The following is a 16,538-nucleotide window of genomic DNA, read 5'->3' as shown; positions in this document are numbered from 1 at the left end:
CGATTCCTCAGCACCACATAAGCAAAAAGAAAAAAAAGCCGGAAGTGGCGCTGTGGCTCAAGTGGTAGAGCACTAGCCTTGAGCTGAAGAGCTGAGGTAAAGTGCCCAGGCTCAGAGTTCAGGCCTCACGACTGGACCCCCCCCAAAAAAAAATCAAAGGAGAATCATGCCTTAGGCTTGCACTCTTAGTAGAGAATAAGATTTATCTATACCTGGGAAAATGGTACAATACCCTGTGAGCTCTGGATTACTCCATTCAGAAACTAAGTTGAAAAAAGAATTACTGAGATGGGCACTAATGCCTCTAGTCTGTAAACACAGATGCTCACCAGGCTGAGAAAAGGAGGATATGGTTCAAACCCAGAACAGGTAGAAAAATCCAAGACACCCCATCACATACATTGTCAGAAAAAATTATGCCTTTCTATGTACTCCATTTAAAAAGTACCATTTTTTGCATAAAATTAATTTCATTTAGGTATATATAAAGAACACTGTATGGGCATATTCTTTGGTAACTTTGTAATCTAATTTTGGTCATGTTTTCAGTTAAAAAAGACTTGATTTTGAATATTAAAATTATTTATAAGCATATGTTTACCAAAAATTTGAAAAAAAATGATTTGCAAAAATGATCTAATTATCTGTGATTAATTTTTACTTGTAGGATTTCTTAAGTTCTTTTTGAAATACCTGTGCTTTTTATTTGAGCATTCTAAACTCATTTAGCTAGAAAACCAAACTCCCTGGGGTCCTATTAAAAATGTTGCTAAGCAAACCATCTAGCAGCATCTATAAACAGGAGATTTGGAAGTCAGCCCGTCTTACAAGGCACAAGGAGGTCAGTGCCTTTTAAAACAGCACATTAAGGAAAAAAGGTGTCTTACTGCTGTACCAGTTTACTATGTAGGGGGGGTATGGGGAAGGCAAATACACACATTTATTGATCTATGCTAAATTTGCTGGTTTACTCCTGCCTTAGATACATCTACACAAGGTCTACCTTAACTGAGTAACAGATCTAAAGATGATCTTAAAGACCTACTCCATACCTTCTATGTAAGGTTATAAATTATATTTGGCCTTTTCCCACATTCCTTTTATGGGAAAGCTTTTGTCATGCTTGAATTTATCTGGTCTCTGAAACTAACATTAAAAGTAAAGTTGCTATGGTTCTTTAAATGGGTACTAGATAAGCTGCTATAGAAGCATTGATTTATTAGGGCTAATATGACAAACTGATACAAGCCAGGAGTCTTTTTTTTTTTTTTTGGTCTTGGGGGATCATTCTTGGAGCTTGAACTCTGTGCCTGGGGGCTGTCCCTCATCTCTTCAGCTCAAGGCAAGTGCTCTATGGCTTGAGCCATAGTGCCACTTCCACTTTTCTAGTGGCTAATTGGAGATGAGTCTCATGGACTTTCCTGCCCAGGCTGCTTTTGAACCACAACCCTCACATCTCAGCCTCCTGAGTAGTTAGGATTATAGCCACTGGCGGCCAGACCAAGCCAGGGGTCTTAAACAACAGAAATGGTTGTCTCACAGTCTGGCATCTGGAAATCTGAATTAAGAGTTGCTTTCTTCTGAGGACTGGATGGGAGAATCAGTTCATGTGCTTCTTCCTCTGTGGTCTGGCAACCTTAGGTTTTATGTAAATACTGAATGTTAGGTCACAGGCATCTTCACAGAAAACACAATCCAACCCTTTGATAATTCATGAAGAATTATACCATGGCACAGTGATATTTCCATATTTCCATCAGAACTAATAACTTCACTTTTTTCCTGTCTCATTTGTTGTGTATGGTCGATTTTGTTATTTTAACCTTCTCTATTAGACTTTAAAATATCAGCGTTAATTCGAGTTTATTCATAAAAGAGATGTACATAGACTCGAAAATGATTTATAACATATGTACATACTTTTGATTAAGTATATTTATATGTTATTTTGTATTTTGACACCTTTTATGTATTAATATTTGGAAGAAAAAAAACAATTTGAAGAATCTTTTCCTCAAAAAGGGAATGAAATTTCTTTGTTAAGTTCGTATTAGGTTGTCCCCCCTCAGGAGCCTCAATAACTAAGCGGAGAAGTTAATGCAAAGGTCATGCCAAGAAATTTGGAAGTACAGCAAACAGAAGAACTGGCAAGGAGATAAAGGCCAATTTAAGGGCAGAAATCTGCTTCTGTGGCTGTTCCAGATGATTATGGCAAGCAGAAAAGTCCAGAATAACTAGCAAAAACATAGAATCCAGAAATGCCAAAGTTTGAAAGAATTCATGGAAGAAGGTGAGTCCACAACATTACAGTGTAGGCCAATAATACCTTAATGATGAAAAGCCTGAGGTAATCATTTTCGAAATAAATGGGCAAGCTGGTAAGTAGCCTCAAACAACTACACAGTGAGATCAAACAGATAAGACAGCTCTAGAAAAGGCAACCTACAAACTTACATATTCACTATCATGTCTTAATAACAAGGTTTGGGGTTTCCTGTCAAGGTCTCCTCCTTCCTGGTTTCCTATACTTGGAAAATCTTAAAATAGAATCATGAAGATTGAGATACATGATTGTTTTATGTGAGGACACCTAATTCCCATCTTATAATTGGAGTCTACTAGATACCTCTGACTGATCAGGAAATAAAAGTTCCTCGGGAGGTTTGATTCATTTATTTTGCTCATTTTGATCTTAAGAAATCAGATTAAAAAGCCTAAACATTTATTAGTATAAAGAAATGAATCCAACTAGATTTATTTCAAGAGTACATTGTACCATTTTCCTAAAAGGAAAAGCAGGTATAAAAGACACACACAAAAAATATAGCTTTCATACACACACACATACACACAGAGCATACATTCATATTTAAAAATATCATGAATTAAACAGTCCCATGTGGATTTCCCAATATTATATCTCTGGAATTATTAGAATCTCAGTAGGATAACATAAAACCAATGTTTTGAATCACTGATCTTAAGGGAAATAATATTTGAGCTTCCTTGTTTTCTAAATATCACAACAACCATTTAAATGTTTGCCTTTACAGCCCAGAGAGACAGACAGAACCATTAAGGGACAACCTGTAAAACTTAAATCATTTAAAGCTTTCTTGACTCTACACTTCCTAGATTCAAGATTTATCTGTCTTAAAAAGAAACATGGTCAATCAAATATTTATGAAAAATAAATTCATAAAATTGAGTATTTAGGACTATAGACAGAGTTTGGGAGTGGTGGAATAAGCCTGAAATCCTGAAGGAAATGGATCAACATCCTAATCCAATTGGACATTACTATAGCTTGGATCTGTAATGTCCAGATACATGTTTCCCAGCTGGTGGAGCTATTGGGAGATGGTGGATACCTTCAGAGGTGGGGCTTTAGAGGAGTAAGTAGGTCACTGCAGGTGTGACTTTGGGGGTATTTGGGGACTCTAGCTCCTTCTTCTCTCTCTGCTCCTCTTCCACCATGTCATTCCTATACCCCACGAAGTTGTAACTAACCGCAATAGCTCTAGCTGACCATGAACCAAAACCTCTGAAATTGTCTAGAGTTCACTTTTTCACATATTTTGTCAGGGTGAGGGGAAGCTTTTAACACATGCATTAAAAAGAGGAATTAGAAATATAAAGACAAGGTAGGTTATAGGTGAGTAAAGGAACAAAAGAATTGCTGCCTAAAGAAAAGACCATGAAATGGATTCAATAAAAAAATGGTGCAAGGCATTTGATAATTTCTTCTTTGGTTTAACTATAAATAACAGTATTCTCAACAAAAATTAATATATACTCAGAAGAATTTCTACAGTACTATGAACACATATAGTATTGGGGCTACATTCTCAAGATAAATCATATATGTCATTTGCTAAATTGCAAATGATCTGAAATATAAGAGACTTTCATATTAAAAGTATGCACTATAGTCCTATTTCCTAAGCAAACTCAACTTCAAGATCCTACTATACATTAGAAAAGAAATATAGTAACTATACTTTATATTATAAAAAATGAACATTTTATATATACTTAATATTTGCTGAAATATTGGATTAATTCAATATTAGGTTCAATGTTTAATCTGTCTTACACTTTGAAATACTTGGATGAAATTTCTAATCTGTTGAGATTTCCTCAATGTAAAATTGAATATGTCAGATTATTAAAGCATTTTATTAAAGGATATAGTACAGAATCAATGAGACATTCATTGTATTATAAAATGAAATGTAAACTCCCCTCCTTTACATAATCAAACATACTGACTGCAGATGGTCAAAAGTGTTAAGTGCACTCTTATATAATCTTCCCATTGGAAAAGGGAGGATAATGTAATTTTTCCAGGAAAAGTACCATTTAACAATAAGGAAAAATTTGAAATTTTTAGGGTTTAACTTGTGGCTCTGCTATGTACTATTAACTTGCCCTAGTCTTAATTTCTGATCTATAAAATAATAGTAAACACATAACAGGGCTACAATGAGATTAAATGAACTAACATGCAAAATGCAAAGGAAATGCCTGTCTTGCAAATATTAACATTCTTGCTAATGATCTGCTACACAGGCATGCTATCAGTGTGATACTGACATGGCTATTTTTAACAATTTCCACAGAAGGGCATGAATAATCTTCCTCAACAATTCATGGAAGACTACATATGGATTTTTTTCATATGCAAAATGAATAGAAGTCTTAATTATGGAAAACTATTTATGGATTGCACGAACCCATGAGGGAGAAAAATGTTGCCACTATAGGATGAAAATTGAGGCAATATAAATTGTTGAATTAATTGTCCACATATGGCCTCTCACACACATTTTATTACACACTTTGGGCGAGCTACTTGGTAAACTCTACAACCCTGAGAATGTGAAGTCTGTATCCACACAGTAGAAAAGGAACACTAGAGAGGTATGTACTGGTTTGGGGAAATATACATTTGTTTCTTTTCTCATGTTTGGAAAACAGTGAATTACAATTGGCATATTCACCCTAAGAAGGCAACACTGAATGAGTATTTGGAGACAGAGAGTTTTAATCCCTAGTGAAAAGATATAACTTGCCTCCTGGGATGTTTAGCTTATTATCAGAACAAATCAGGGTGAAATATAAACCATGGCAAAAGAGACAATAAAATGATATGAAGCTTAATCAGTTATGTGAAATAGCTGGAAAACGTAGATAAAATATGAGAGCATATAATATGCTTACAACATTTAAGAAAACCACAACAGTAATCAATTATATACTGTTTATTATTTTGTAATCTTCTTGTGTTGTAAGGAAAGAAATCTAAAACTTCAAGGTACAATTTCAAAAAATAATGACCTTATAGTGAGGGCAATTAAATGCTTACATAGTATTTGGAAATTTTCTTAAAATTGGACTGTAAATATTAGCATTCTCTTAGATATAAATCTCTCTGAACACAAAATTTTTCACTACCTGCTAATATTATAAAGGAAAATTACACACAAATATATAAGAAGATAAAAAATAACACTTTAACACTTGGCTTCAATTTCATTAGAATTATTCTGTAATAAACAGTATATTGACTATAACTGTAGACAGATAATATTTTACAACTAACTGAACTAAAATTTTTAGTCATTTCACACCATAAATCTCACTGCATGCTTAAAAAGGAGACAAGCAAGGCAGGTATTACAAATCATATAATGGAGGCAAACGGAGGCTTAATGACTTCCTACAGCTGGCAAGTGGCAAAACTTGGAAGTCTCCTGACTTCTAATTTAATGTACATTACCATGAATACACATAGGCATATGTACATGACTAGTATTTAGAGCCAAAAATATATGTCTTCACTGTGTATTTTATTTTTGCAGCCAGAACTCCACCAATCCAAAAATGAGTTCCTGAAATTCAAAGCTCAGAGTATTTACAGGAAAAATATAACCTAAATCTTTTGGCCCTGGTTTGCTTATTTTTTAATTTCATTATTACATCCTCCCTGCTTCAAAAAATTCTATTACTGTATTAAAAACTATTAACCAGTCTTCTATTGACTTTAGTGAAACAATTATTGAAAAAAGAACATAGCCCATAAAACATGTGCATAAGAAACAAATATAATCCCTTCTTGGTACAGAGGCACAAACTCAAATGGCAGAGAGAATCTGAAAAGTATTTTGGAATCAATATTTGTGCAGTAAATGATCACAAAGAAATATGAAAGACAGGGGAGCTATGCATACATAAAGTTGAGCATCAAAACAGTGTCTTAAAGTAAGCTGGAAAAATCTCAGATATTAAAAATAAATCAGTCCCATGTTAGAATATGAGACATACACTGAGCAATTAATAATTTATTTTTGCAATAATTGTACCTTCACATTTTATCAGAGTAAATACTAAAACCAGGTGCCAATAGTTCCTGCCTATCAAACTAACTAGCTGGGAGGCAAAATCCTAAAACCCTATCTCAATATATATAAGGTAGATTTACCTGGCACCCCAGCTGTGTGTGGGGCTGAAATTAGGATTAAAGTTTCAGGTCTGTCTGGGCATAATTTGAGCACACTTGATAGCTGGACAAGATATCATCATTATTTGCCATCCTATCTATGAGGAAAGTGTAAATCTGAAGACCAAGATCCAGGCCAACCTAGCTCACAAGAAAAATCTTATTTTAAAAAACTAAGGGGGCTGGGAGGATGGCTCAGTGGTAGAGCACTTGCCTTGCATGCATGAGGCCCTGGATTTGATTCCTCAGCACCACATAAGCAAAAAGAAAAAAGCCGGAAGTGGCGCTGTGGCTCAAGTGGTAGCGCTCAGGCCCAGATTTCACATCCCATGACCGGACCCAAAAAAATAAAAAACTAATAAAGGTAATATGGTCTAGGGACATCTTTCAAGTGTAGAGTACCTACCTAGCAAACACATGACCAGAAATTCAACCTCTAGTTTGAAGAAGAGAAGGAGGGAAGGAAAAAGGGAAGAGAAAGAAAATGAAGAAGAGAAGGGGAAAGGAAGGGAGGGGGAGTATGAGGGAGTATCATTTTAATGTATCAGAAATATGTAGGAAATCAGAGGAAAGAACTCATTTCATTTTGATATCTTCATAACAGTATGTATCCCAGCTACATAGAGGTAACTATGCAGGTGAATGCACTGTATACCCTTGTTACCATCTTGCTTCTATTTCTAATTTATTCAACATGTGTCCTAGCAGATAGCCAAGAAAAATGCTTTGCCTACACTCTACTTTTACCATATCCTAGGTACTTATCAGTCTTCATCCTCCCAAACAACAAGCTTGCCTCGCTCTAAGAGAGAGCTGGAACAACTCAGGAAGGGCTATTTTTCAATTCAGGAAGAATTGAGTATTGTCTGATTTCTGGTATAAAAACTGTTTGAAACCACCATTATATTTAAAATTTTTACTTTAAAAATTAAAATAAAAAATTACTTTAATAAGCCATAGAAATAAACATCTTTCATACTTTAGATTCTAAAAAAGTTTTTTAAATTCAATGTCCAATGAGATGAGATGAAGTAAACAGCCCTCGGTCCTATGAGAAAGATCCTGCCTGCAATCAAGGTAAGGCCTAAAGTTTTTCACTTCTTTAATCTCTAAAATGCAAATCAAAGCTCTTATGAAATATTGTTGTACATACACTAAGGTTGCTATTATAAAAGGCAAGTTCTTCATTTCCAGCCAATCACATGAAAATTGAGCTGTATACTTTTGGTGAATTCAACACCTATCCCAAATACTGGTAACTCTACAACATTACCAAAGGGATATTTTTCTAATTTCTTAATGCAAAATATGAGTCAGTATTCCCTGGAAAAATGACTCTTCAAAAACTGGTATTGGAAAGACTAAAACTGGATCTTACTCTAACCTTGTATGAAAATCAACTAAAAGCAGATCAAAAATTGTAACATTAAGACCTGAGACTATGAAGTTCTTTAGTAAAAACACAGGGCAAACACTGAAGAGATAGGAAAGGCATCAACTTTCTTGAATCGGACCCAATTTTTAGGAAATAGGAAAAGAATTGACAAATATGATTTCATCAAATTAAAAGATTCTGCCCATCAAAGGACACAATTACCAGAATAAAGATACAGCCCATTAAAACTCTTTGCCTGCTATGTATCAGACAAAGGAATAAGATCTGAAATAAATAAAGATCTCAAAAAATGAAATATGAGAAGAGTAATCCAATTCATGAGTGGATAAGCAATTTGATCAGTTTTAAAAATAAGTTCAAATGGAAAAATAAATACGTGAAAGAAAATGTTCTACATCCTGAGGCATGAAGAAAATACAAATCAAAACAACAATGAGATTCCATTATCCAGTCAGAATATATCCTCTCAAGAGAACACATGAAAAATTTTGGCAAGGATAAATAAGCAGGAAAAGGAACTATTATATACTAATAGTAGAATATAAATTTGTGTAACCAGTATGAAGTATAGAAGTCAAACCACAAATAAAAAGTAGGTCGGTCAGAAAAAAGTAGGTCAGGCAAGAGGTTCATACTTGTAATCATAACTACTCAGGAGACAGAGATCAGGAAGGCTCATGATAGAAGGCCAATTGGGCAAAAAACAAAACAAAACAAAAAACCATTGCTGTTATAAAAGCTGGGCATGATGGAAAGGCACTTGTCATCCCAGTTATATGGGAAGTATAACCAGGAGGATCATTGTTTAGGTTTGCCCAGACGTGAATGCTAGAACTTGTTTAAAAAGAAAAGTAAAAAAAGGGCCAAGATTTATGGCTCAGGTGGTAGAGAACCTAAGGCTTTCTTCAAAGTTCAGTACATGTGAAATTTCTTTCATTCACATGTACATCACATATGGGGTTGAAATGGTCTGCAAATACTTGTACTCTGAGTGTAAGGAGTTAAATAAATCCTAGCTTACACAGTTCTGAGTCTATTTTCCTGGGGTTTGTTTTCTTTTCCTGTAAAACTGGGGTCCTGCAATCAAATGTGGTAAGAAAGCATGTAGTGCAATGTGGTTTAATAGGTTAAGTCCTTTTGAAACACTATTTTAGAAACTTTTAGAAACACTATTTTAGAAGCAAGCATCTTTCCTCTGAATCACAGAAACAAATAACAAAATGCCCAAATAGATACACTTTCTAATTACTATAAGCTCAATGTGCACACAAATTGACAGACTTTTTTTCAATCTTGATTGTGTATAAGATATCTGCTTCATTTTATAAATTAAGATTTTGACTTACTATTAGAATAGGTTTCTATGATGTTTCTAGGCTATTCAAAGATTATTCTAGAAAATAAACCCATCATTTAAAAATAGCATACATTATGGTGCTTAGTTGATGGTATTAGTAAAATGGAGAAAAGGGATAACTTTTATAACCAAGTACTATACCATTTTTTCTATTCCATAATAATTGTTTATTGTTATTACTATATTTACCTTCCATCCTATCATGATATGTAGACCTATTTAAATAAAACTAGGAGTATACATTACCTGATGTATACATTACCATAGTATTTTTGCTGCCAGGAGACAATTTTCACATATACTTAAGGCTCTCATAGTAAGATGGCTTAAGATCACTGTGCCACTAAAGAGACAAATGACCTATGTTTTCTCTCATATGTGGGAGTTATATCTAAAATATATAAATATATAGAAAAATAAATATATAGAAAAGAATAAATATATAGAAATAAAAGAATAAATATATAGAAAATCACATAAAGGGACATATAAATATATGCATTATCAAACTGACTGAAGTATGGTATGTACATGAGTATCCAGTGTTATCTCTTTTAACAATGAGCAGTTTAAACAAAATGAATATCGGGAAGCTGAAGCATGTTTTGTCTAAGATGGGTTGGGTGAGTGAAAAGAGGGGTAAAACAAATGGAGAGAGAAATGGAGATTGTATTCAGTCATTGAATTCAATGTACACATGTGAAAGAGAATGAATTCTATTTTCTGTTCTAATAATTCTATTTTTTACCCTTCTATTTAAAAAATAGGACTAATAGTTCTACTTTCACATATGAGGATAAGGGTGGGGTTTGGATAGGAGAAGGAAAGAATGATGGAAGTGGAGACATGGATGAAGATGTATTATATACAGGAATTGACAGGTTGACTAGAACAACTATTTAAAGATAATTTTACAATGAATTTGTAAAAATATCACGGGCCTAAGTTCCCAACTGCACTTGACTTTAGAGTAATACAATGTAATTCTGTTTTGTTTTGTTTTTTTTTCAAGTTAAAAAGGGTATTTCCCTTTGAAACCTGCTTCTAGTAAGTAGTTTTATACTTACATTAGACTTTTCACTATTTCCATATATTCTTATTCATGTTTGTTTAATAGAATGCAAATTCGGTGAACAGGGATCTTGCTTGAATTATTATATACCCAAAGCTCTAAAAAATGTCTGGCACATCATACCTGGTCAATAAACATATTCAGTAAATTATTAAGTCTTGTATTTTAAGCATATTGAAATGTGGAAGCAGGGAGTAGTTTGGAAAGGAGATAAAACAATGTATGGAAAGGTTGTAGTTTGTAAGGTAAAAATACATTGCTATAACCCTGGCTTAATGCAAGGGATCTGGCTCCACCTAACAGGTCCTAGCTGGAAGCACTGCATTGAGTCCAATCTGATGATCAACAAGAATCACAATGGAAGGCTCTGCTGCCCTAAGACTCACAAAATTGAACTTTCCAATTCTGTAAGAGGACTGAGACAAATTGCAAAGGTTTTATATGACCCTTAACCAATGACCAACATTATTGAATCTACTTGTATGCCACAAACAATAATAAAAACTGCTGGTAACTCTTTTCAGTAGCATGATAAAAGGTAACTGTACATTAATGGCTTCTTATTATTGCTTCCACATTTTTGATTACCTTCTATAGCTAAAACCAGTAGCTACAAATTTTGTAGCTAGCTAATCTGTCACTTCAGATATGCTCACACCCTGCTTACATATGGAAAAGTATTGATTGTTTTTGACTTGGAATAAACATTTCTTACTTCAATAAGAAAAAATAGGCATAAAAATAAAGTGTATAAAAAAAGTTTTAAAAATTTCTCCTATGTCAGAAAAAGGAAGTGATATATAAAATAAAGTATCTTATTTTTTTCCTATCCTCATCTTCAGTACAGTCAATTCTGTTTGCTATCATGTACTGCTAAGTATGGTTAATGGAAATCTGGGATAAAACTCTCACCTACCAGGTGAATAGCAATAATAAAATGAGATCTATTGTCTGTTTTCTACTTTCTGTCATTACCAGGTATTTATCACTTTTTGTGCTCTTAGAACTAACAGTTGGATTCAATCAGAAAGAATTGGGTTCAGTCTCAGGGTTGTTAGGGGTGGAGGAAGTGGGGAATGTAGTTGTGGAGATGGGAGGGAAGGGATGGTAGGGAAAAAACAAAGGAGGAGGCAACAATGCTTGATAAGAAATGATTACCTTGCTCATGTAACTGTAACCCCTCTGTACAGTATTTTCACCATTAAAAACATTAAAAAAAAAAGAATTGATTTCAAAGAATCCCAGACTGTCTCTAACCCAGTTCCCTACAACAAAGCTGATGCTTTCCATTCAAGGAAACCCTAGTCTCCTCTGAAAGTAGTCAGTTGGCAGCCAAAGTAGATCATCTGAGCTAATTACACATCTGAGAAGGAAAAGAACTAAATTTGTAAAAGAAGAACTAGAAACTACAACACAAAGGAGAACTTAGAAAGTAGAACACAAAGTACAAAGTCCTAACTTCAAAAATGGAAAAGGAGGAGTTAAGAAAACAAATGAAATCAATCATGCTCCTCAGAGAAAACATCTATAGGGTAGAAGGTTAGAGGTAAGAAAATGGTGTGAATCTAGGGCAGTCAAGATTTTTAGGATGGATTTAGTTGCGAATATGAGGAAAAAGACACTCAGCCTATAGATATAAACAAAGAATTTAGGAACAGAACTATACAAAAGAAAACAAGAACTGGGACTAGTTTGTAATTAGTCTGGATTCTCCTAAGTCCTTTATAATGGAAATCTGGAAGTTAGCAACTCACTAATCAAATCAACCTTAATTTGTACCACGGCTTGAATGGTTAATCTCATATAGATTGGCCATATGCTCTGAAAGTAGTATCTTGCTATATTGCATAAATTTTTATACCGACAATTATTTCTATACCAAATATTTAAAGTATAGCTTATAAAAACGCTTAAGGCATATTATATATCTATAAATGCAACTTCAATGTTTATTTTGTGACTGCATTGGAACCAAAAAATAAAGAAAACAATTATGTTCTGCTTAACCCCATGCTGTATGGAGACAACAAGAGATGATACGTCAAATAAGTAATGATGCATAAACACTGAGTATCTTTGAAATATATGCACAAATTATACCAATAAAACCTCTCCATCCTGGAAGGGAAGGAAACCATTTTGATGTATGCTAATGTAAGCTGTTATAAGAGATATTAGTCATATATTCAAATTCAGTTCTGATTACAAAACAAAAATATGCTGGAAATTCCATAAAGATCAAACTAATTAAGACACTTAATTGCCTCTGACTAATTATGGAAATTGGCAAGCTAAGCAAGGAAACAAGCTTTTGAAAAGGAGCTTATATTTTAGGCAGTAGCTTCCTCAGCTTCATTTTACTGGAAGTCACTTGTATCATTTCAGATCTGATATTGCAAGCTTTGTCCACAGAGAGTTATAAAGGGAATGCATATGCATTCAGAGTTTAACTGGGACAAGTACAAGCTACACTCTCAGACTTACAGCCAGAAGTTGGCTTGGCACTTTCCTAGACAGCGATGTTGTACGTTGTTTCTCATTAGCATAGCTTCTCTCACAAGATTTTGTTGTTGTTGTTAAAAGAGCAATCCTTCCCACAAGTTACACTTCTTTTTTCTTTTCTTTTCTTTTTTTTTTTTTGGTCAGTCGTGGGGCTTGAACTCTACAAGTTATATTTCTGGCTCCTCCTAGCCCTTGAACTCCATAGGGCAAAATGCTTCACTCAAGAAATTACAATGCTCTGTGAAATATTTGCCAAAAACCAAAAGACAAAATTTCAGATATAAAGGGAAGAGTGTGGACTCTGGAATTCAACTGATGATAGTTTAATAAGCCCAGTTCTGTCAGACGTCACATAATTTCCCTTTCTCATTCTCTGAATTTATAAAAATTACAATATGTTAGGGATTAAAGAGAAATAGGGAAGAAGTAGGAAACATGAATCAATAAGTAAATGATACTCCATCTTTACTAATCTTTACCTAAATGTATGTCAGTTTTCAGATACTGATACATATGATAAATATATTATGCACAATAAATACATACAATATTCCAAAGTACATATATGTTGATAATATGAAGCCGATTACCTGAGTACAAATACTCAAAGTTTTCATACTTCATTAAGGAAAGATCCACTCCATTTGCTCTCTGGGTCAATAAAAAGAACACTCACGTCTTTCTTGAGAACACCTGGTCTCACTACTGCTATTGGGACGATTAGAAACACTTGCAGCAAGAATTACAGCAAAGACAATTCTTTTCAGACTGCCTCAAATTTGGCATTAAAAAAGAAAAACCACCATAGAAAGAAAGATTATGGTACTAAGGGTAGAACTACAAATATAGGCTGACTTCTCTTTCCTCCAGCAGACCCACACACACTGTCACTTACAGGCTATGCAGCCATTTAAAACTACCAATGCATGTATCAGAGGTATATTTGTATAGGAGGGAGTGTGTATGTGTATGTGTGTGTGTGTGTGTGTGTGTGTGTATGTGTGTGTGTGTAAGCACACCATTAATATATAAAACCTGAATGTAGGAAGATTCCATTCATATAAAAAGAACCAACTATATTCCTATCTCCCTCCTCACTCCATATTATCCACAATAGTATTTGTATGATTCTGTATAATTCAAAATATTTTTAAAAAACAATTCAATAAAGATACAACAAATAAAGATGTCTTATGAGTAAGTGTACATTGAAGCAAGAAGCATTGTTTAAGACAGTTATAATTTTGCTTTGGTTTCTGAAGTAGCTTTATTGCTAAGTAGTAGATGAATGTCATCAATGAGTGGAAACAGTCCAAAAGACTCGTATCACTCCCACTAGAAGGAGAAGCTTCAATAAATCTCTAAAGCTATGTGGTGGTCCAGTCCCTGTGCCATATGGCATTCCACCTGTCCCAAGAAGTATTGTTAGCGTCCTTTAAAGCTCCAAATAAAAATACCAAGATATAAACGATCGAGATGCAGTTGGGGATTTTGAGCTATGTGTGACAACTGCAAAAACTCTCCATGCTGTGTGCATTAATGAGTCCCTCTGTAGACACCATTAATACATAAAAGCAATCACCCATAACTCACAGGTCCTTTCTTTTTCACTATGTCTGACTGGGTTCATGGCATTTACCAACTGGAGAAGAACCACACCAGGAGAAACGAGACTGGATGTCAGCAGGCTGACAATCTAACACAACAAATTAAAAAAGAATGCATAAAAAAGAATGCATAAAAAAGAATACACATTATCACTAAGGATTTAGTTCTAAAAGAGCTACGAATTAAACATAAACAAAATTAATCAATATATGTAAGCAAACAGTAATTATCAAAACTGAAATTCATTTTAAGTATATTCTCATAGATTAGAACAATAACAGATTTACTTTCTGTCTGTAACCTAATGACAAGAATTAGAAGGAGAGTAAAACAAAATGATTGTCAGGTCCTTTCACACTACTAGCCAATACTTTTGTTCATTCTAACATGAGAAGAATAAACTGAAATGAGTGATCAGCTTGCTCAGCTTTGACATGCAGAAAAATATATTTTGTTCTAAATTTTATGACTTGGTTGCCAATTGAAATCACATCTGTTTTCATACCACATCACATTGTTTTCTATAATTTGAAATTATTTTTTTCACTTTCAACACTACTTTGACATTATGGTTGATTTTTAGAAATACCTTTACATTTAAAAATAAATATTTTGCTAAATATATGGATACAACAAGCTTTCTTTTTAAACTTACCTATTTTAGGAACACTTAAAATTTTATTCTGAGTAAACGTCTAAAGGTTCCAGCAGATTCCCATCAAGAAAGTTCATGAAACAAAGAAAGAATGCAACTACCTTCTCTAAAGAAAACACCACCCACCCATGATATCCATGTGAACAACTCTGCCCTGAATTTCTGAGCCATTCTTTCTCTTCTGGATTGCTGCATTTCTTCCTAATTTCAAGATGAAATCAAATGGAACATTTAAAACAGAGAGTATTGAATAAAAAAAGACAACAGATTTCCAACATTATTTAAGCTCAGCTGAAAAAAAAAAAAAGAAAAGAAAATCTGATGTCAGCAGTTGGTTCTATCCTGGCACACTATGCAAAAAACGTTCCCAGAGAGGTGATCAGGGGAAAAAAATGGCATTCATAATGCTTGAGGTGCCAAAGATGAAGAAGAGCACAGAAGTCAGAGGACTTCTTTCTCCCTGTCACTGAGTTTGTCCTAGTTTCCATCAGGAGAGGGCAGGTCATCTGCCCTTTCATGGTGTTCATGGGCAGTCTTCTTCAGTTCAAACGTGAAGGGCTGTAATCCAAGGGGATAGTTCCAAGTATGCTTAGTACATGAGAAGCCTCAGGTTTTGGAACAAGCATGCCAAACCTTAGCTAGGAGGTTGCCAAAGGCTGAGCACTGACATGCCGGTCCTGTGGGTATACTTCTGAATCCTGTGTGTGTGTGTGTGTGTGTGTGTGTGTGTGTGTGTGTGTGGCAGGTGGGTGTATTGGAACTTGAACACAGAACCTCAAACTCTCATTTAGTTTTCCTGCTCATGGCTGGTAATCTACCACTTGAGCCATGCCCCTACCTTCTGCTCCCAGGATGGCTCCCAACCTGGATCCTCAGATCTCAGCTTCCTGAATAACCAATGCCTACCTTCCGTCCCCCCAAGCAACCCCCCTCCTGCCGCTACTTGAGTGTTAAGAATCACTAGGCTATGGTTACATTGGTCCACCCTTTGTCCTTTGTCTCACCATTTTTAGGTTCCCTTCCCTTCACCAAATCAGATATCTATCTATCTATCTATCTATCTATCTATCTATCTATCTATCTATCTATCTATCTATCTATCTATCTATCTATCTAACACAGGGTACCAAAATCAAATACAGTGATAACAGGGGATAAATCAAACAATATGTTGGGGGAGGGAGGAATTGGGGGGAGGGAAAGTGTCAGAAAAATTAGGAAGGGGTTATGTAACTAACCTCTCTGTACATCATCTTGGCAATAAAAGTAAATTAAAAAAATAAAACACCCCCCCCCGGGGCGGGGGCAAGGTAGTAATCACTTGGCCAGTAGTTTCCAGAAATGCTCTTGAAGCAGAAGGACAGGGATGCAGGGATAGACCCATGGCCATTTGTGCACACACACACACATGCACACACCTTGATATCCTTGAACTGCACTTCTACT

The 16,538-nt window shown here is 34.7% G+C and overlaps 1 protein-coding gene across 2 annotated transcripts in view; it reads right to left on the bottom strand.

Moving 5' to 3' along the window:
* Positions 1–16,538, bottom strand: part of Immp2l (inner mitochondrial membrane peptidase subunit 2) — an 863,335-nt gene that overhangs the window by 514,792 nt on the left and 332,005 nt on the right. The window lies entirely within an intron of this gene.

This window comes from Dipodomys ordii, unplaced genomic scaffold (assembly GCF_000151885.1).
Source record: "Dipodomys ordii isolate 6190 unplaced genomic scaffold, Dord_2.0 Scaffold72, whole genome shotgun sequence".
In the NCBI taxonomy this organism is placed as follows: Eukaryota; Metazoa; Chordata; class Mammalia; order Rodentia; family Heteromyidae; genus Dipodomys; species Dipodomys ordii.
This window is presented reverse-complemented; position numbering and strand designations above follow the sequence as displayed.